Raw genomic sequence first — 8,160 nt, forward strand, 5'->3', positions numbered from 1 at the left:
TGCCCAACCTTCCTTCCGAGGAGTGGCTGGTGGGTTTGAACCGCCAGCCTTCTGGTTAGCAGTCAAGTGCTTTAGCCACTATGCTACCAGAGCTCCTGGTAACACCCATGGGGGTGGGTAATCCAAAATGGCAAACTTATTCAAACACTATATACTTGATTTCAGTACCTTCTTAAATTGGTAAATGACTATGGATGTGTTGGACGCTAGGGACTCATACTTTGCCTTGAGGGGGAACTGAAACCCAACTGTGAAAGAATCAGAAAGTACAGCTGATCTTCACCTCATTTATGAGAAGTAATAAATGGCTTTCTCTGAGTCATTCACTAGATTAGTGGTTTCCGAACTCCTGTGAGATGTAGGGTCATTTTTTCAAGCATTGGCTTCACTTCCAAATTCTACCAAATGTTTAAGAAAGAATTAGGACCAAACATTCTCAAACTCTTTCAAAAATAGAAAAGGGGGGAGAATTTCGTAACCCACTCTAATAGGCTAGTAGCTAACTATTCTAATAGGCTAGTACTATCCTGATATGAAAGCCAAACAAGATATCACAGTCAAAGAGAACTAGAAAAATACCCCTTATGAATACAAAACTATATATAAAATGAAACCAGCAACATTTAAAAAGAATTATATACCACAAGCAAGTGGGACTTATCTCAGGAAAATGAGTAGATGGTTCATCACAAAAAACTCAATCTATGGACTACACCATATTAATATAACAAGGAAAAATAATCATATTATTAAAACATATTATTATCTCAATATATAGGCAGGAAAAGCATTTGACAAAAGCCAACGCTTTTTCATAAAAAAAAAAAAATACTCAATAAACTAGTCACAGAAGAGAACTTCCTCAACTGATAAAGTTGTTGTTGTTAGGTGCCATCAAGTTGTCTTCTACTTGTAGTGATTTTATGCACAGCAGAACAAAACACCACCTGGTCCCATGTCAGCTTCACGATTCCTGATTGTGCCCATGGCCACAGTCACTTTGTCAATCCATCTCATTGAGGGCCTGCCACTCTTTTGTCAACCCTCCACCTTACCAAGCATGACATCCTTCACCAGGGAATGGTCCCTTCTAACAACATGACCAAAGTAGGTGAGACAAAGTCTGGCCATTCTCACTTCCAAGGAGCATTCTGGCTGCACTTCTTCCAGGACAGTTTTGTTAGTTCTTTTAGCAGTCCATGGTACTTTCAGCATTCTTCACCAGCACCATAACTCAAAAGCATCAATTCTTCTTCGGTCTTCTTTATTCATTGTCCAGCTCTCACATGCATATGAGACGACTGAAAATATCATGGCTTGTGTCAGGGGCACCTTAGTCCTCAAAAAGACATTTTTACTCCTCAGCACTTGAAAGAGGTCTTTTGCAGCTGAATTGCCCAGTGCTCTGTAGGTCATCTGATGTCCTGATTGGTGTTTCCATTGGTGTTGATTGTAGAACCAAGCAATGTGAAGTCTTTAACAACTTCAAACTTTTCTTGATTTATCTTGATGGTGCTTGTAGGTCCAATTGTGAAGATTTTTGTTGTCTTTATATTGAGGTGTAATCCATACTGCAGATTGTATTCTTCAATCTTCATCAGTAAGTGCTTCAAGTCATCCTTACTTTCAGCAAGCAAAGTTGTGTCATCAGCATGTAGCAGGTTATTAATTATTAATTATTCCCCCTCCAATCTTGACACCATGTTCTTCTTCATATAGTCTAGCTTCTCAGATTATTTGCTCAGCATATAGATTGAATAAATATGGTGAAAGGATACAACCCTGATACACTTCCTTCTTGATTTTAAACCATGCAGTGTCCCTTGTTCTGTTCAAACAACAGCCCCCTGGTCTATGTACGTGTTCCCCATGAATACAATTAAGTGTTCTAGAATTCCTATTCTTCTCAATGTTACCCACAATTTGTTATGATCCACACAATCAAATGCTTTTGTATAGTCATAAAAACACAAGTAAACATATTTCTAGTATTCTCTGCTTTAAGCCAAGATCCATCTGACATCCACAATGATATCCCTTGCTTTGTGTTCTATTTTGAATCTGTCTTGCACCTCCAAAGTTCTCTGTCAATATACTGCTGCAACCATTTTTAATTATCTTCAGTAAGATTTTACTTACATGTGATATTAATGATATTGTTCGATTATTTCCTCTTTCTGTAAGATCACCTTTCTTTGGACAGATACAAATATGGATTTCTTCTAGTCAGTCGGCCAGGCAGCTGTCTTCCAAGTTTCTTGGCATAGTCAAGTGAGTGCCTCCAGTGGGGCATTCATTTGTTGAAACATCTCAATGGGTATTCCTTCAATTCCAGGAGCCTTGTTCTTCACCAATTCCCTCCGTGCAGCTTCAACTTCTTCCTTCAGTATCATTGGTTCTTGGTCATATGCCACCTCCTGAAATGGATGAATATCTACCAATTCTTTTTGGTACAGTGACTCTGTGTATTTTTTCCATCTTCTTTTGATGCTTCCTACATCATTCAATATTTTGCCCATAGAATCTTTGAATATTGCAACTCGATGCTTACTTTTTTTCCCCAGTTCTTTCAGCTTGAGAAATGCTAAGCCTGTTCTTCCCTTTTGGTTTTCTAACTCTAGGTCTTTGCACATTTCATTATAGTAATTGGCTTTGTCTACTCGAGCTGCTCTTTGAAATTTTGTGTTCAGCTCTTTTATCTTGTCATTTCTTCAATTTGCTTTGGCTACTCTCCACTCAAGGGCAAGCTTCAGTGTCTCTTCTGTCATCCATTTTGGTCTGTTCTTTTTTTCTCATCTTGTTAATGACCTCTTGCTTTCTTCATGGATGATGATATTGATGTCATCCCACAATTATTCTGGTTTCCAGTCATTGGTGTTTGATGCATAAAATCTATTCTTTAGATGGTCTCTAAATTCAGGAGGGATATATTTGAGATCATATGTTGGCTCTCATGGACTTGTTTTAATTGTCTTCAACTTCAAGTTGAATTTGCATATGAGGAGTTGATGGTCTGTTCCACAATCAGCTCCTGGCCTGGTTTTGGCTGAAGATATTGAGCTTTTCCATTGCCTCTTGCCACAGATGTAGTCAATCTGATTCCTGTGTTTTCTATCTGGTGAAGTTCATGTGTATAGCCACTGTTTATGTTGTTGAAAAAAGATATTTGCAATGAATAAGTCATTGGTCTTACAAAATTCTATCATGCGATCTCCAGCATTATTTCTGTCATCAAGGCCAATTTTTCCAACTATGGGTGATTCTTCTTTGTTTCCAACATTTGCATTCCAGTCACCAGTGATAATGAACACATCTTGGTTGCACATATGGTCAATTTCAGACTGCAGAAGTTGCTAAAATCTTCAATTTCCTCATCTTTTGTTTTGTTGGTTGGTGCATAAATTTGAATAATAGTATTAACTGGTCTTTCTTGTAGGCATATGGACATTATCCTATCACTGACAGCATTGTACTTCAGGATAGATCTTGAACCATCCTTTGTGATGATGAATGCCACACCATTCCTCTTCAAATTGTCATTCCTGGCATAGTAGATCATATGGTTGTCTGATTCAAAATAGCCAAAACCAGTCCACTTCAGCTCAGTAATACCTAGGATATCAATCTTTATGTATTCCATTTCATTTTTGACATCTTCCTATTTTCACAGATTCATACTTCGTACATTTCATGTTCTTATTATTAATGGATGTTTGCAGCTGTTCCTCCTCAATTTGAGTTGTGTCACATCAGCAAATGGAGGTCTCAAAAGTTTCTCTTTATACATATCAGTAAGATTGGTTATACTCTGATGATGATGCTCTTTCCTGGTTGTATTTTGAGAGCCTTCCAACATAAGTGGCTTATCCTCTTACGCTGTATCAGACAGTATTTCTGGGCTATTCATATAGTTGCCTAGTATTGTAACAGACAGTTTTCTCTTCTATTAATAAGGTTTTCCTTGGCCAATTATTTGAGAAGTAGATGCCTCTTCCTCCTTCCTAGTCTGTCTCAGTCTTCACGCCATGTTGAAACCTGTGCATGATGTGCAACCCCGCTGGCATTTGAAACACCAGTGGCACAGCCACAAGCCTCACAGCAACACACCACCACAGTATGACAAACCAACAAACAAGTTTGTCTCCCTTAGCTGTTTGAAACATCTCTGCCCTCCCCTTACCTGGATTCCTTCTGCTTGCTTGCTCTCTCCTTAACTTCTGGCTTTTCTTTCCTTTCCCCTCCACCTTTCCTGCCTCTTGGGAGTTGGGTCCTGGGTCCTTCCCCTTATTTGGATCCTTTTGCTGCTTGCTCACTCTGTCCTGGACACCTTGCCAACCAACAAAGAGCAGCTACTAAAAAATCACAGCTAACATCATACTGGAGTTAGAAAACCAAAAGGGAATATATTCAGCATTTCTTAAGCTGAAGAACTGAAGAAAAATTTCAAGCCTCGAGTTGAAATTTTGGAGGGTTCTATGGGCAAAATTATTGAATGACAAAGGAGGCATAGAATGAAGATGGAACAAATACCCAGAGACACTGTATCAGAAATAACTGGTCAATATTCAGTCATTTCAGGAGGTAGCATCTGATCATGAACAGATGATATTATTACTATGAATATATCCTAAAGATACAAGAGACAGGAAATGAACAGACATATGCACACCCATGTTCAACAATCACAGCACTATTCACTACAGCAAAGAGATTGAAACAACCTAAATACCCACCAACAGATGAATAGATAAACAAATTAAGGGACATTCACACAATGGAAGACTATGTGACTTAGAGAGTAATGAAGAATACATGAATCATCTCACAATATAGATGAATCTGTAAGATATTATGCTGAGTGAAATAAGTCAATCACAGAAGGACAAATATTGTATGAGCCCATTATTGTAAAAAGTCAAGGAAAGGTTGCTTAGGGTAGAAAACTCATTTGTAGGTTACTAGGGGTGGAAGGGAAGGAGAAGGAAATCTTCAGACTAGTTGGGGGCTACATGCTGATTTGGGTAAGGGGAAGGATGGTGTGGAAAGAATCTGTGACTAACATGATAACATTGCAGACAGGGAGGACATCAAAATGTGCACACAAGATACAAACATCAAAGGCAAATACCAGTATATAAACTATACTGTATTATCACTAACACCAAACACTAGGCTACAGATAAATGCATAGATAACTGAGAAGATCAGCTGGGTGTCAACAAACAGGAATGTACCCTAGATCAATGATAGATTTAGCTGAAGAAAATCTTGCACTGATATTACTGATAAAAAAATAACCACAATCATTACAGAAGCAACATAAGACAGAGTTAGATTAATCTCTCAGAGACAATCAAACACCTTGGGAGAGAGAACCACCAGGTCTGCCAACTCATGACCATAATATTGAGGGACACCAGGCTCAATTGGCACAACATTGTATGTAAAAGTTTTTTACCACAACCTACTTTGGTGAATAGAGACTGGGGTCTTAAAAGCTTTTGAGGGGCCATCTAAGATGCAGCTAATGGTCTCCTCTCATCTGAAGCGAAGAAAAGTGAAGAAAATCAAGGGCATATGGAAACAATTAGTCCACAGATACGATGGACCTCGAGACCTGAAGAACTAGGTGGTACCCACCTACAAATGCCATCCACTTAGGAAGCATTCAAAACTGTAGATCCTGGATAGAGTAGGAGGAAAAATGTGGAACAAAATTCAAAAACACAATAATGACCAGAATAAGTGGTCAGATGGAGTCTGGTGGGACTCCCAATACTATGGCCCTGGGATACCCTTCCTGGAATAGGAATCACTCCCAAAGTTTGGCTCTCAGCCCAGCAGTAGAGACACTTACATATAGAACACCCCACCCAAGGTGATGCACCTACCTACTCAACAGAGATATACCCCTTGGAGCAATCAGCCATGGAGCACCATAGGGGAAGCATTCACATGGGAGGAAAGCTGGACAGACAGGAGTGTGGAGTCAAAAAGAGCATGGGGGTGTCACAGGGAAAGGTGGAGATGAGAGTGGGTTAGGGTTGGGGATGATAATCGTAGCATGAAATCAAATGTACATGACTGTTGAACGTAAAACAAATTCTGCTCTGTAAACTTGCATTCAAAGTACAATAAGAAAGAAAGAACAGATGGTATTAAAGGAAGAAGTCCAAGCTGATGGAATTGGTGAAAAACAGGGCTCAAGGAATTGAGATGTTTCAACAAACAGATGAAACAATGTAAACACTCACTCTTCTATTCCAAGAAATTGGAAGACAGCTACCTGGTCAAGTAATTGGAAGTGAGATATATTTGTGCTTATTCCAAAGAAAGTTAATTGAACAAGAATGCAGAAATTACCAAACAAATAACAAATATCACACATAAGTAAAATTTTGCTGATAATAATTCAAAAATGGGTATAGCAATATCAACAGGCAACTGCCAGAAATTCAAGCTGGATTCAGAAGGAGACCTGAAGTAAGTGATATCGTTACTGATGCAAGATGGATCTTGCCTGAAAGCAGAGAATTCAAGAAAGATGTGTACATATATTTTATTGACTATCCTAAGGCATTTGACTTTGTAGATTATTATAAATTATGGGTAACATTGCAAGGAATAGAAATTTAGAACACTTAATATGCTCTTAAGGAACCTATACATACACCAAGAGGTGTATATTGTTTGAACAGAACAAGGGGATATTGCAGATTCAGAAGATAATCAGATACAAAAGATAATCCTGGACCCCTGAGCTTTGAAGGGAAGGATATAGAAGTGGACTAAACTTCAACTAGTAGAAGAATTTGCATGAAAATGCCAAAAAGTGAGATATACTGAGCTGTAGTCTGGCAGCTATCCTGATGGCACAGACAGCTTGGATATTACCAAGTGGTGTCAGGACCTAAGAATTAACTTAAAATTCAGTGCTACTAGCCAGGGACTGCAAGGAGGACTGCTCTGGTGGCTGGTGAATAAAAGCAGAAGCAGTAAAGAAGGTAGGCTGAGCTATGGACTTGTCTGTCTGGAGAGCACAGCGATTTTGAATGTTTACAAGTAGTTTAAACATTTTGTATATTTAAGGTGACAATGTTTTCCCAGATTCCAGGGATGTAAAAACAAGATCCACTGGCCAGGAACTGCAAGGACATTTTGGATGCCAATGACTGGAAAGGTGTGATATTTCTCTTGTTACTCTTATACCCCACACCCTCTTGGCAAATAGAAGTGGAGCCATCCCTCATTCCCACCCACCTTTTAGGCTGGCAGGAAATCCATCCCAGTCTGTGTGCTCGGATGGAGCCTGGGTGCCCTAACATGCTCTGCCCCAATTTTTTTTTTCTTTTTTCCTTTTTTTTATTTTGTTTTTGTCTGTTTTAAAATTATTATTATTGTCTTTTTATTAATATTTTTTTATTCTTCTCTTCCCAGGTTCCAGTTCTCAGCTTTTTCTTTTTTCTCCTTTCCCTGCCCCTGCTTCCAATTTTTTTTTTCCCCCCTCATGGTTAACCCTGTTCCTTGTTATTCTTTTTGAGTTTCTCCTACTTTTTTCTTCATTATTCTCCTGTTGCTGTTGTTGTTATATGCCATCGAGTCGGACCCGACTCATAGCGATCCTTGGGTTTCCAAGGCAGTATCACTATGGAAGTAGATTGCCCCATCTTCCATTATTCTCCGACACTATGTTTTTTCTCTTATTGCCCTCTACCCAGATATTGTGGGGCTTTCCCCCTCTCTCCTTTTTTCCTCTTTTATTGTTTTGGTAATTGTTTCTGTGTGAATACATGGTATATTTTTTGTCCATTTGCTTTTATTTTTCTGGTGGTTATTACATTGTTATTTTTGTCTAAATGAGTGAGGAAACAGCAACAGTCTCCATACAACACAACTAAACACGAATTCTTGCAGTTTCACTTGCTGAGTGAGAGCCATCAATTTTTTCTCCACCAATGGGCCAAATTATAAACAACCACCAAGAACAGCCTGACTCACCCTTAGCTGCTCTTCACAAACAGTTACCAGAGATCTGAATACAACAATGTCACAATGTCTCAGAGATAACAGACCATCACAGTCCATACAAAGAAGCAAGATAAAGTGGTAGAAACAAGGGAGCAGGATACAGACCCAGAACACATCCCTGAGGAAGAAGCA

This window comes from Orycteropus afer, unplaced genomic scaffold (assembly GCF_000298275.1).
Source record: "Orycteropus afer afer isolate SDZICR_OR568_19922 unplaced genomic scaffold, OryAfe1.0 scaffold00158, whole genome shotgun sequence".
NCBI classification, from domain to species: Eukaryota; Metazoa; Chordata; class Mammalia; order Tubulidentata; family Orycteropodidae; genus Orycteropus; species Orycteropus afer.